At 38.2% G+C, this 13,341-nt stretch overlaps 1 pseudogene; it reads left to right on the top strand.

The window, feature by feature from the left end:
* Nucleotides 1-252: 252 nt before the first annotated feature.
* Nucleotides 253-13,127, top strand: LOC119511415 (annotated as a pseudogene).
* Nucleotides 13,128-13,341: the final 214 nt, after the last annotated feature.

Here is a 13,341-nt window from a genome sequence, read left to right as displayed (position 1 = left end):
AACTTGGCTGGAACTACAGTCATCAGGAAGTTTTAAAAAACCCCAATGTCTGGGCAACCCTGATTTGAACAGCAAATCAGAATTGCTAGGGAGGAGACACAGGTGAGTTTAATGTGTATTCCAGGTTGATACTCATTTGGCTGAGAGTAAGGGCTAATCAGGTTGAGTGAATTTTCTCCAACTATCAATAAACGTGGTGTGTGAAGATAGGTCTAAGCAAAATGATTGGGACCCAGGAGCCAATCAGAGAGCATGGTAGAAAGGAAAACCTCATATATTGAAGATTGTCTATACCTGTTAGCCCTCATAGCTGGGAAGAAGGACCAGGTACAGAGGAGGTGAGTGGTAGCTTGCTCCCTACTTCATTTCCCTGTTCTGTTTACTTATCCTTTATTTAAGTATTTTCAGTAGAATTCCTCCTCTCTTTCTTTGAAAATTTGCATATAAGGCCTTAAATGATTATTGAGGTTTCAGGTCAATTTCCTTTTTATACAAAAGTTGAAACAGACTTGGAGAGAAGCCTCTGATATGTCCCCTTATATAACTTTGAACAGCTCTTTTTCCTCTTGTGCAATCTCAGGTCTTTTTATTTGTAAGATGGGGATGATTTATTTCTTAGTTATCAGTGGTTCTGTGATTTAACAAGGTTGCAAATACCTATATCTAGAGACTCAAGGATAGTATTGACTGATAAAATGGGCCTAGTGTTTGTATGTCTTTATTTCTCTTCCTTTGGGGAATTTGCACTATATGTGGAGACAGGGAATTCCAAGGAAAACCAAATAGATGACAGTACAACTACATGGACTCATGAACAACTCTATAATTTTTGGCTCTAGTGCACACCTTCCTCTTAGACTTTTTCTTATTTGTTGGTATATAAAGCCTCTTAGAGTCATTCTAGTTCAGCTTCTGGGCTTGAGTCTTTTGTGCTTACATGCACCAATTTTTGTCCTTCATGTTACACCTTCTCTAAAGTTAAATCCACCTATGTTCTGACTGAGACCAGGCTCTATCAGTTGTTCAATTTAACTCTTTTCTAAGCTCATCATTTTTCTCTCTTTAAGCACCCTCAATTCACTGACTCCATTTTTCACTTTCTTTGCTTATTCTGCTTTGCAGAGAAATCAAAGAAATGGGAGTGTGGGTCACCACATTCCCAGTGAGTCTCCACAGCAGCCCAATGCAGCAATTTCAATGAGTTAAACATGTGAATGGTGGGAATTTCAATTGAATTGCCAGAGACAGGTAGAAGCAGAAGTTATAATACTACTGGAAGGTTTCAGTGGCATGGGCTTATGTTTTCATATCTATATGGAAACAAGTCACTGTCTTTGCATCCTCTACTAATTTCACCCAGGTTTTGACAAAGAATCTGGAAGATGGTTTGTATCATCTGCTAGGTGATCCATAGACCTAGCTGCCTCACTTTTCCAATCTACACTTGTATATTCATCTTTCTGTTTTACCACATTGTTATAATATGGTGTGTGTTTTGGCTTTTAAAAGAGTGATTTTTTGGGGGGAAACCCTAATGGTAGCTTGTTGTGTTGCAGTCAGGTGAGCCATATTATGTTTCTATAATCAAATCCATGAATAGACCCAGGTATTGCCTTTCTGTCCTATATTACCATGTGTTTCACTGTGCTTGTCCTTTTTTCCCAAGTCTGCTCATTTTATCTGAGATATAATAAAAGGTTGTTAGGCCACTATTATGTGTTTCTTGTAGTTCTCCAGTAAGTTTTAAGAACACTGTCCTCATATCACCCACATAAAAATTCCTTTCACTCCTCTCTCTTTTAATTTTTGTTTCTTCCCTGTCCCTCTTCCCTACCCCAACACCATTTGATATTCACTTCAATTCATTTGTGGAGGATGTTGATGAAGACAGAGTATCAACATAACTTGAATATCATCATATCTGAGTTTCAACATATATTTAGTATCTTGAGTATCAACATATCATGAGTGTATTGAGTATCAACATATCTAAGTGTCAACCTATCTCCAGGTTAACAAATTGGCTTCAGAAAAATGTTTCACTGGGATAAGAAATCAGGTCTATTGGCTTTTAAATTGCTGTGGCCACACTCCAAATATCTTATGTTGATATATATACTGTTTACCATCATACTTACAAATCTTATCAACTCACCTCTTTTTCAAGGTACTTATCTGAAATCCTTATGCATATTTATTGTGCAAGAATGAAATTCCCTCTCCTTTCCTGGTGGAGATCTCTTTATTAATACTCCATTGACCTTCACTCACGGTCCCTCTTCTTTCACAAAGGAGTTGTTATCTTGAAGTACCCTTGGGAAATATCAGGTCCATCAGAGTTGGGTGTAAAAATTTCTCTTCCTTCAGTATTACCAGCAATCCAAAGACATTGCCCTTTCTTGCATATCCTGATATTTTTCATCTTCTCTCACTCAAATGATGGAATACCTTCTCTAAATTTTCCCTCTTAGAGTTATCTAAGAATGTTTAGAATGAAGAAGGAAATATGGCAGTAACTTCCCCTCTCTCTCATTGAAGCTCCCAAACTCAATAGTCTCCTTTATTAAATTTGGTATGGTTAAAAGTAATGAAGGCACCAATGCTGAATGTCTGCTAGTTAACCATAGTTTGGTTACTGGGTGCTGAGCTCCTGCATGGGAAAAAGAGAACAAATCCTGTGGATGTCTTTAGTTTTATATGGTAATTCTGTTCTGTAACACAAGCTAATGCTTTTCATGAAAGCTTGCTTTTGTTTTCCATTTTTCACTTTCCTTTCTGATCTACCCTTTTTATCAGGCTGACAGTCTAGCTGGACTATATTTCCCAAGATGTTTAAATCATGAAGTTTCCTCATTAGGTCACTTCCTTCAGTGACAAAGTCAGAATGAATGGTTTGCTGGTTTAGTGGCTTGATTTCTGTATCAAGATAAAACTTTGCTAACATAACCCTAAAGTGTTTCTGATTACTTTTACCCAGGGCATCTAAACCATGCTCATTGAAAAGGCACAAATTATGGCTTAACAGCTCTTTGCAATATATGTTGCCTAAAGATTTAGAGTAAAATGGCTTATTTTGAATATGTGGATTTGATTGTGCAAGACTTGGTTAGTAAAACAAAGGTGAAACCTAGTTTTAACACCACAAGAGACTCCAGTGTTACAAAAATCTGAGTTCCATCTGATTTTCTTTTGCTAAATTAAGTCACAAAATTTCTAGTAGGTATAGCCTTCCTGTTAAAGCAGTACTGCTAATGAAACTCCCTCCCTTTAGAGATGGTTCATTCCTTCTCTGAGCTTTCCTAAGTGTGGGGGTGAGATTCACAGTGGCTCAAATTACCCTTCCATTTGGTGCCTTTGTGAAAGTTTCTCAAACTTGCTCTTGTATATTCTTCTTGCATTTCTTCAGGAAGAGGTACCATCATCCATCTGAAGTGAGAGTAGCTGACGGCCAATGTCAAAGTGTCAAAAGAGTGAGAGGAAGTGCTGGAAATATTATTTTGATTATTAGTTAAGATGAAATTCTCAGGCTCTGGAAACAGGTTAACTTGCTTTGAAATAGGTTTCACTCAATTACAAGCTGGGTGATACAAGATGGTGGGAAATGAGCATAGATGTTGGAGTCAGATTTTCTGACTTTAAATTATGTCTCTTCTACCAGCTGTGTAGTGAGTTAGATACTTTCTGTGCCTCTATTTCATCATCTCCAAGTTGCCATAATGCCTACTTCAGACTTGTGTGTTGTAAATGTATTTATTATTCTCAAATTTTTCCAAGTGCTTTGTATATAAAAGCTTAAATATTAGCTGCTACTTTCAATTGTGTTGTACTATCATTATATTTAACTTACAGTATCTATTATTTTCCTTCAACACTTGTACATTTTCCTCCATGAAAAGCCTTCAGATAATACTCTCTAGTCAACATTTCAAATCTGTTTTAGCTTTGTGACATATTATGGTTTCAAGTGCCCTCACCATTTTCCTGAAATTCAAAATAATTTATTGTGATTATGAAGATATTATGGATATACAGAACATGAAGACAAGACTGACAAATATAAAGAAACTATGGGTCACTCACAAAATTTCACCACCCAGAACTGAACACCAGAAGGAAGAAAATACTTTCTGAGGTGTCTGTTTATATGAATATATGACTAATTAATGTTTCCTCAAATTTTAGTGTATATCATTTTAGGAAAACAACTATAGTTGCAAACCAGCTTGATAAATGACAAAATATAACCTGAATGGACATACCATAAGGTATTCAAATATTCCCAACTGCTTTGTATATTGATCTCAATCTTTTATGAATGATGTGTTTAGATTTTTTAATTATTCTAACTCCTTCTGTTTTGCAAATTATTAGTTCTTTCTCCAGTGATATGTCTGACACAATGAGTTGCCCATTGTCATGCTAAATGAGTGATTCATCCAACTTATAGGGTTATACCTATTCATTAGGAGGGTATGTCCACAGCACCCCTAAATGTTTTCACCATGATGGACAAATGTTGGCTTCCTCTCCAGCAACATTTATAAACATTCCATTTCACCTCTTCCCTGCAGGGCCCAGAGTGATCAACACATCCTTCCTTTCTGGATGGACCTTTGCTTCCTGTTTGGTGTGAACAATAATCTGTTATTTCTTGACATCAGTGAAACCTTCCTTAGTAACTCATCAGTGAGAATGCTTTGTGAAAAAGTAACCCCTTCCATCTGTAATCTCCAGGAGGTTGTGTAAATAGAAGCAAATCCCTAGATTCAAATCCCATAAGGCATGAGAATGTTTCTTGCATTTTTAATTTCAGGGCAATGTTTGATCCCCTTGCCAGGACTCCCACCAGATTCTCAGGACACAAGTAATTGAAATGTTTCCCACCTTTAAATTTATCTAGTGGGAGAATTATATAATTTAACACAATATGAAGTATAGTTTGTCCACAAAACACCATAAAGTCCATCAAAATTTGGAGAGCAGTTTTAATTCTATTATGACCACAATTGAATTGTATATAAGGTGGTGATTCTCAACCTGTATTACATTATGATCTGGATAGTTTGCTCTGGGAACTGTTCCATGAATTGTAAGATGTTTTAACAGTATCTCTTGACTCTGCCCACTAGATATAAATAACAATGCCTCCTCCACACAACCCTACCCTCAGTTGTGACAACCAAGAAATGTCTGCATTCATTGCATAGTGTTCCTTAGAGTGCAAACTCACGTCTAGTAGAGAAGCACCAGTGCAGACATAGGGCAAGAGCATGCTGGGCTAACATGAAGACTGAGTACTGAGTAGTAAAAGTAGACTTTCACTTGAATTTGTTATATGTGTATCCAAAAATGACCACACACAAACACAACAAACAGGTAAAGCTGGTAAGGAAGGGGAGGTCTGAGGAAAAAACATAGAATAAGGTAATTACACACTTAAATGCTTCCAGAACAAAGTGGGTTTTGTCCATATAAGCCAACATTTCATGGGTCTCCATGGACATAATTTTTGTGTAGATGACAATGCTAGGAAAGGCTCTTGACTTTATATTGGTGGGAAAGGAGGAACTAAACACAATAGACTCTTTGAAGTTAGCTTACATATCAATGAAGTTCCATTTCATTGAGACTTTCTCCAGCAGGAGTTATCCTCTTGTGTTTTTCTTCCATGATATAGAGAAATACAAGCTCTTCTCTATTTAGCCTTGTGTTTGCCATGTGATCCTGATTTTAAGGGTAAGAAATCTCCTTACAGTCATAAAACATTTTGCCAAAAACAGTGTTCATGAAATGGGCTCATTGGTAAAGACTTCAGGGAAAAGAGACATTCCATTCCTTGCCTTTTCCAAAAAGCCATAGAACAGCTTTTGTTGGAAATGACTGCTTATGACTTATTTTCCTTTTGCAAAAGTTTGAGATGACTAAAAATATTAGAGCTTTTGTTATCTTATAAGGATTAAACATAGTGCAGTCCTTTGTTTCTATTTGTACACAGTATAGGTACAGAAGATCAAAATCTCCTTTGTTTTCCTTTTCCTATCCTCAAAAATATCTCCTCTGTGGATGCTTATCAGAACTTCTGTCTGTCTTTCAGAGGTCAAGAGACTCTGACTCATCTGACCCTTCAAATCAATGACCACATTGATATGATTCCATCATTGAGTGAGGTCTTGAGACACCCAAAATGTAAAATTCAATATCTCAGTATATCTCACCATCACCAAAAATTCATCACCCAAGGAGAGCTGCCACATGCCTATATAGTATTTCTGGGTGGATTATTAAAATGGCCTCTTATTCTGATTCCAGACAGTGCTACTAAGAATAGAATATGGACTGGAGTTTAGTCACAAGAGTCTTGAGCAATGAACAACCCAGACAAGCATGCACAACATCATTCAGTCCAATGAAATTCTCAGAATCTGGGTGTTATCTTCTATCAGGAAGTTTTTATTCATAGTTCATGTTTCCTGTCATGATTCAGGATAGCAGCCCCTGACCTCATCCTTCCAGGAAAGGACCCCTCAGGAGCACCCAGCTGCCCCTTCCCCAGTAGACTTGGGGTTTGGGAGAGCTCCCTTAAGGAAGTTCCCTATTTGGTGACTTGGAGATGATCAGTCATGAGGTTATATTTATTCTCTCTTTACTCCACTATGATGCTAGCAGAGACAGTGTTTGTGAGAATTTGGCCTCAAATTCTGGTTCTGTCTCTGCTAATACCACCTTTGACTGTTTAACTAGCCTTTTTTTTCTCATAAGTTAAAAGATATAATACATCCCTCATAAGGATTTGGGGATTGAATGAAATAAGGTCCAAACCCATGTGTTCCCCTCCTTATTATCACCATCAATGACTTTCTTTTTCATATGAGGATTAGCCGGGAGTGGGGGGGGGGAGGCAAGCATACTGTGACTCTAAAATTTTGATCACTAATGTGTTTTTCAATGAGTAAATTGACACTCAATATGGGAAGGAGATTTTGTATATGTTTTTTTGCTTATTTCATTTGAATGGGTTAATAAGATTTTTATTAAGATTTTGTTACTTTGTTATAGTTTAGGGTCTAAGTGTTTTTAGCAGAGTTTTAGTGAATTTTATCTAGGTGCATGTACTCCAGTTGGCATATGACGTGAACTGTGAAATTTAAACACAAAACATGAGGGTAAAACTTATTCCCAAATTAAATTTGGAGGAATTGAGGCTTGAATTAAGTTAAGTAACTTGCCCAGGATTTCATACATAGCAAATGACAGAGTTGGTAATAAGAAAACAAATTTTAAGAGAAACTCACAGTCTACAGTCCTTAGTGATAATCTATACTGTTCCAATGAAGTTTCATTAGTACATGATGTCTCTGGGAATAAAGTGTGCATTATGTTGCATAATATACTTAATAGGACTTCTCTGTGATTATCAATTTGTAATCTCCAGATCATCATCAGCAGCAGATTCACTTGGGAACCTGTGAAAAAGCAAATCTTGTGTCCCACTCCAGGTACTCTGAATCAAATTATTGGAGTGTGACCCAGGAATCTTTTTAACATGTCTCCCAGATGATTGTAGGGTATTTTAAAACATAGATCACTGGACTTTACATCTAGAGTTTGAGTCAGTATTTCAAAGGTGAGAGCTGAGAATTTGCATTTCCATCTGGATCCCAGATGATACAGATGCAGGTGGACACACTTTGTGAACTATGGCTCAAAATAACTCCAGCCAAGGTGTAAAAGATAATGAAGTGAGTGGGATGCAAAACTGGGTGACATTCCTACAGTGTCTGGATCCTTGAGAATGGCTTGTTTCCATATCTCCTGCAGAGTGGAATCCTGTTCAGCCACCACTCAGCAATGGGCTGAACTCTTCTCAGCCCTCAAAATCAGCCAGTTCCTGACATGCCTGAACCTCACATCCAGTGAGCTTTGATGAAGGTGTGAAATTGCTGTGTATGACTTTGACCCACCCCGAGTGCTCCCTACAGAGGCTGTCATCAGTCTCTTCTCTCTTCCTGTAGGGAATCTCCATTTAATTCAGGGGCTCTGGAGAGAAGTGTAATGGTAACACCTGGCCTTGGCAGTCTACCATGCAACCCACATGGAAACTCCTACTGATGAAAGATGGGCTTTCCATGTCTGCTACCAGGTACGTGGCTCTTGCACAGTGCCCTTTTCTTGCTGTTCCTTCAAGCCTATGTTCACTAGCACTTGAGAAAGAGGGGAAACTAAGTAGGGTGCTAGCTGAATACCCTCTAGCATTTGTGGCAGCCAAGAGGTCTGGACTTTGGAAATGCTCTCACCAGCTTACCACTTGTGTGATGCTTCTGCAGGTTGGAAGACTATCACCTCACAGAAGGCTGCTGCAAGGACTTTGCTTCTACTCTGATTGTCAACCAAAGGCTGACACACCTGTGCTTGACAAAGAATGACCTCAGGGATGGAGGGGTGAAACTTTTGTGTAACAGCTTGTGCTACCCTGAATGCAAGCTACAGACCTTTGTGTAAGTAACATATGGCTGTCTTAGTGTGTGTACACAAGCACATGTATACAGATACACAGATGCCCACACACACACCATGGATCCAAGTAGGAAAGATATAACAAAACTTAATTCCTATAAATATCCCAAGTCATGAGGCTGGTTAAGTGGTTAAATCCCAGGAGACCTGGGGAGAGGGAAGATAAAAAAATTAAAGGAAGCAATGAGAAAATTCTCTAAGGATTTGCAGAGTGTAGCTAGTTTCCAGATCTGATTCTTAACCTGTGTTCTTGCCAGTGTCAGGTAAACTCTACTTAAAATTGAGGGTAAATGGGGATATTTGGCAGCAAACTTAACATAATACTCTTGTCAATACTAAAATTGTAGTCAAGACAATAATAAAAAGAAAACAGTGTTGTGCTCATGTTTTCTATTCAGAAATTCTATTTAGTGTCGATACTTCCTGGGCTCTTGTCACCTGTAAAATCACCTCCTGGGAGTTAACTTTGCAACTGCTTTTCCAAATAAGTAGTTTTAACCAGAGATATACTTTAATGCATCCAGTGTCTGGAAATTATTTGCTCACTTAAAATTTAAAGTATTAAGTTTACAGTAGGAAATAAGTAGAGGGAAAGGATTGATTTCCCATCCTGTCTTAAAATCCTCCCCCCAAAATAATGTGAACTTCCATATGGAATAACACCTGCTAACCCTATATTCAAATTAAAAATTGAATTATGTTGTTGTCATCCAAAGCATCTAAACAAAATCAAAATATTGATGGCTGACTCTTATTAAGCAATTTTTGTGTGCCAGGTATCATGCTAAGGCCTTGCCAAAGATGATTTCATTTAATCCTTCCAGTTGAGATACGTACTTTTCTTCCCTAATTTCATGTGAGAAAACTGTGTCTGTGACCATAAACCTTACAAAGTTTGCATCTCTTTAGAAGATATGAGTCCCCAGAAATTTAGATTGGTCTTTTTTTTTATTTTAACCTCAATTCAACATATTTTTAATCCAGGCCTCCATTTTACTAAATTTTCAAAGCTTGACTTTAGTCTCATTTGGACCATTTTCTATTACCCCAGCATTGAATGAGTTTTCATAAACTTAGAAGATCTGTGCTTTCTTCATCACATCTACTTCCTTGTTCTGAAACACCTACCTCTGTTTTATAAGGGTGCTTGTGATGACATTGAACCTGCCCAGATAATCCAGGATAATATCCCCTACTCAAAATGCTCAATTTGGTCATCTGCACAATCCCTTTGGCTATTTAAAGCAACATTCACAGATTCTGAGGATCAAGACATGGATTTCTTTGGGTAGGTGGGTGGGCATGCAATATCCTGTACCACACCACCCCATGATTTTATTCCCATTTCTCCATTTCTAAACCAGTTTCATGTTCTTGGATTGAGAGTGGAGGGTTTTGGATTTGGAGCATCAAGCCAGGAAGGACTAACAGATTTTTTTCCATGTGGATATCTTTTAGGTTTTGGTGCTGCAGCATAACAGAAGTTGGTTGCAATCATATCTCAAAGCTTCTACAAGAAAAGTCAACTTTAACTCATTTGGATCTGGGGCTGAACAATATAGGAATCATTGGACTTAAGTCTCTCCATGAGGCTTTGAAGGAGCCACTGTGTAACCTGAAATGTCTATAGTAAATTATTCTCTTAAATTTTAATCTGTGTCCCAAATGATATATCAGTATAGCAGATACTTCCAACTGTCATTCAGAAAGAATTTGAATAGCCAATTGAGTGTTCTTAGCTCACTGGGATGGCTAAGGGAATAGGTTCTAGGCTGGATTATCAAGAGGGACCTAGTGAAAAATTTTAAACCTGTAATTCCTCAGAGACACAAGCATCAAGAAATTGTTGCTGCTCCCCAAATTCCAACACTCAGAGAAGTAATTAGATAGTGAAACAGAAAACTTTGTCACAATGAGCAGAAAAATGGCCTCTGACTATTTTGTCTTACAAATCCTATGTGAATTAGAGATTATCAATCAAGTACCCACAAAAAACTCTCACGATAGTCCTTCTCCAGCCTGTACAGTACAAGAGAATGTAGTGGAATTGTAGTTCTCAACCAAAACTGCATAGTAGAAATGTTTGTGTGTTTGAAGTTCTCAGATCCATTAAACCAGAATCTCCAGAGTTAAGACCAGGCATTGGTATTTTTAAAGCTCTCAGTGTAATTGCAGCATGCAGTGCACTAAGGGTGTTGACTGAGTAAGCAACAATTCAGAATCATAGGTAGGGAACCATGGGTTCCTATAACCCATAGTATGTACCTGTTCTCAGGAAATCAGTAAGGTTAATGGGGAGAAAGGGCCCCTTATTTATAAGCTCTGCTGGTATGCAAAAGGACAGCTACCCTATATCTCGGCAGCTGTAATGAGTTAGGGATACAATCTCATTATACAATCTAGGAAATAGGGTTAATTGCATCCATCTCAAAAGATGACTATGATAATGAAATATATACTGACTTTACAGGGCCCTGTGCCAGGCATTATGCTAAGTATTTGAGAGATTTATTCTAGTTTAGGTCCTAGAGCAAACTTGAACACATGACCTATTCCCTTATTATGTAGAATACACACACACACACATACACCTTGAGAAATTTTATCATCTTCTGTTTGTCCGTCTCTGGCCATTTCACTTAGTCCAAATAGAAGAAAGCTTTCTCCTCTGTCCTGCACTTATCCAGCATCTAACATGACATTTCCCCTTGGAATTCTGATAGACATCACAAACATGCTTGTACAAAACTGAATTGAACTATTCCCCACCTAAAACTGCACCTGCTGCATCTCAAAATTTTTTAACCTTATTTATTCAGAACAAAGTCATTGTTGTATTATCTATATCACCTTTTACTTTCAAACCTCAAATCAAATCTCCTTCAATGTCCTGTATATCTTGGTTTTCCTCATACAGCCTCCAGTGGTAACATCTGTATTGTTGTGTGGACTACAAATGCATCTGTCATGCTACCTCTTTGTTCCCCTACCATTTTTCAACCAAAAATAACTTCTGAGATGTAAGTCAACTCATGTCACATTTCTCTGCTCAAAGTCCTCAGTGGTTCCCCATCTCACTCCAGGTAAAATCTGAAATTTGCCATGGCTCAAGGGACTTGTTTTATCTGGAATCTTCTTACTTATTACCTCATCTCTTACCACCATCCCTGGTTTACTCCCTCAAAAGCTGGATGTCTTGAAAATCTGTGTCATTTGAATATTTTATAACCTCAAGGATTTTGCCCAGGCTGTTCCTCTGCCTGGCAAGTTCTTAGTCCAGATTTCTCAATGGTTCATTCCCTTCACCCCCTCATATATTCTTCAACCATCATTACTAGTGCCGCCTACTATTTCCTTTACCATTTGACCTTCATTCCTTCCTTCTACCTAGAATACTGCAGGTGTTACCATTTTATGTTACTAGAACAAGCCCTGAAGGCCGAGACTTCCATTAGCCACTTCTGGATTGCCCAGTACCCAAGGGTTTGCATGGCATATAGGATGTTATCAAGCATTTGTTGAACTAATGAATTAATTTGTTTTGACAACAGGCTGTGTGGATTCTCCCTCAGTCCTCTCAGTTGCATTGAACACTCCTCTGCTCTCAGCACCAATAAAAGCCTGATCAATCTGGATCTAAGCAAAACAATTTGGGGTATAATGGAATAAGTATGCTCTGTAAGGCCTTGAGACTTCAGACTTGCCCCCTCCAGACCATCAGGTATGATCTTTCTCATCCCCAACTACTCAGTAATATCCTCTGGGGGAATATAAATCACAAGAATTTGACATGGGCAACTTTCATAATTTCGAGGCTGCTGTGATAAACCCATGCAAGGTATTGGCTTAAGCAATGAAAATTTATTGGCTCACAGTTTGAGAGGCTAGAAGTCCCAAGCCAAGGTGTCAGCAAAGCCATGCATTCTCAAGTATCTGACAGCATTCTTTTGCTGGCCAGCCTCTATCACATGGTGATATCCTGGTCTCCTTCTGTGGCCTTCTCTGACTCCTGGCTTCTCTCTGTTTCCATTTTTCCTGTCTTTACAAGTCCTCAAGTTATGTGAATTAAAAACCTAACCTGATTCAGTTTGGGCACAAGTTAACTGATAACACCTTCTGAAACTCCAGTTCGCAAATGGGTTCATATCCACAGGAATAGAAATGAAGATTTGTGTATGTTAACCCCCAATATCAGCATTAGCTAGATTGTGGAAAGGTCCTGGAGGAGCTAGAGGAGGATCCACAGGAATGCAGATTAAGACTTGAACATGTCTTTTGTTGGGGGCATGATTCAGTTCCCAGCAGCATCTGCCATGAGCATCTGACTTTCATAAACTGGTTTTGAATATCAAGCAATTCTCCCATCAATTCTCTCTGTTGCTTTGGAGGGTAAGATGATTCAAAGACTAACTGTTATTCAAAGATTGGACTAACAATCAATCTAAAACAAGCAAGCTGGACTGATGGCTTATTCAGTAAGAAAAGCTATGGTGGTCAGAGGTCTTCTCTGTGGGATAATCAAATTTCTTACCTCAAATGGTGCTTTGTAGGGTAAGACTGTATTCTTTGCCTTTGTTGCTTACAGAGTCCTGGCAGATCAACACCAGGTTTAAAGCCATGTTCTCAGGATGTGTTGCTGTCACTGAATTTCATCTACTTAGTGGAGCAAGATATCATTGAGTTCTGATTCCTTGCTGTCATAACTATAAAGAAAAATGAACCTTTTTAGTATGGGGGCTTTTTTTGTATAGTGGTAACAAATAGAACATAAATTGGCATTTTAACTGTTAAGTGTACAATGCAGTGACACTATGTTCATAATTGGAA

Source organism: Choloepus didactylus, chromosome 16, assembly GCF_015220235.1.
Source record: "Choloepus didactylus isolate mChoDid1 chromosome 16, mChoDid1.pri, whole genome shotgun sequence".
In the NCBI taxonomy this organism is placed as follows: domain Eukaryota; kingdom Metazoa; phylum Chordata; class Mammalia; order Pilosa; family Megalonychidae; genus Choloepus; species Choloepus didactylus.
This window is presented reverse-complemented; position numbering and strand designations above follow the sequence as displayed.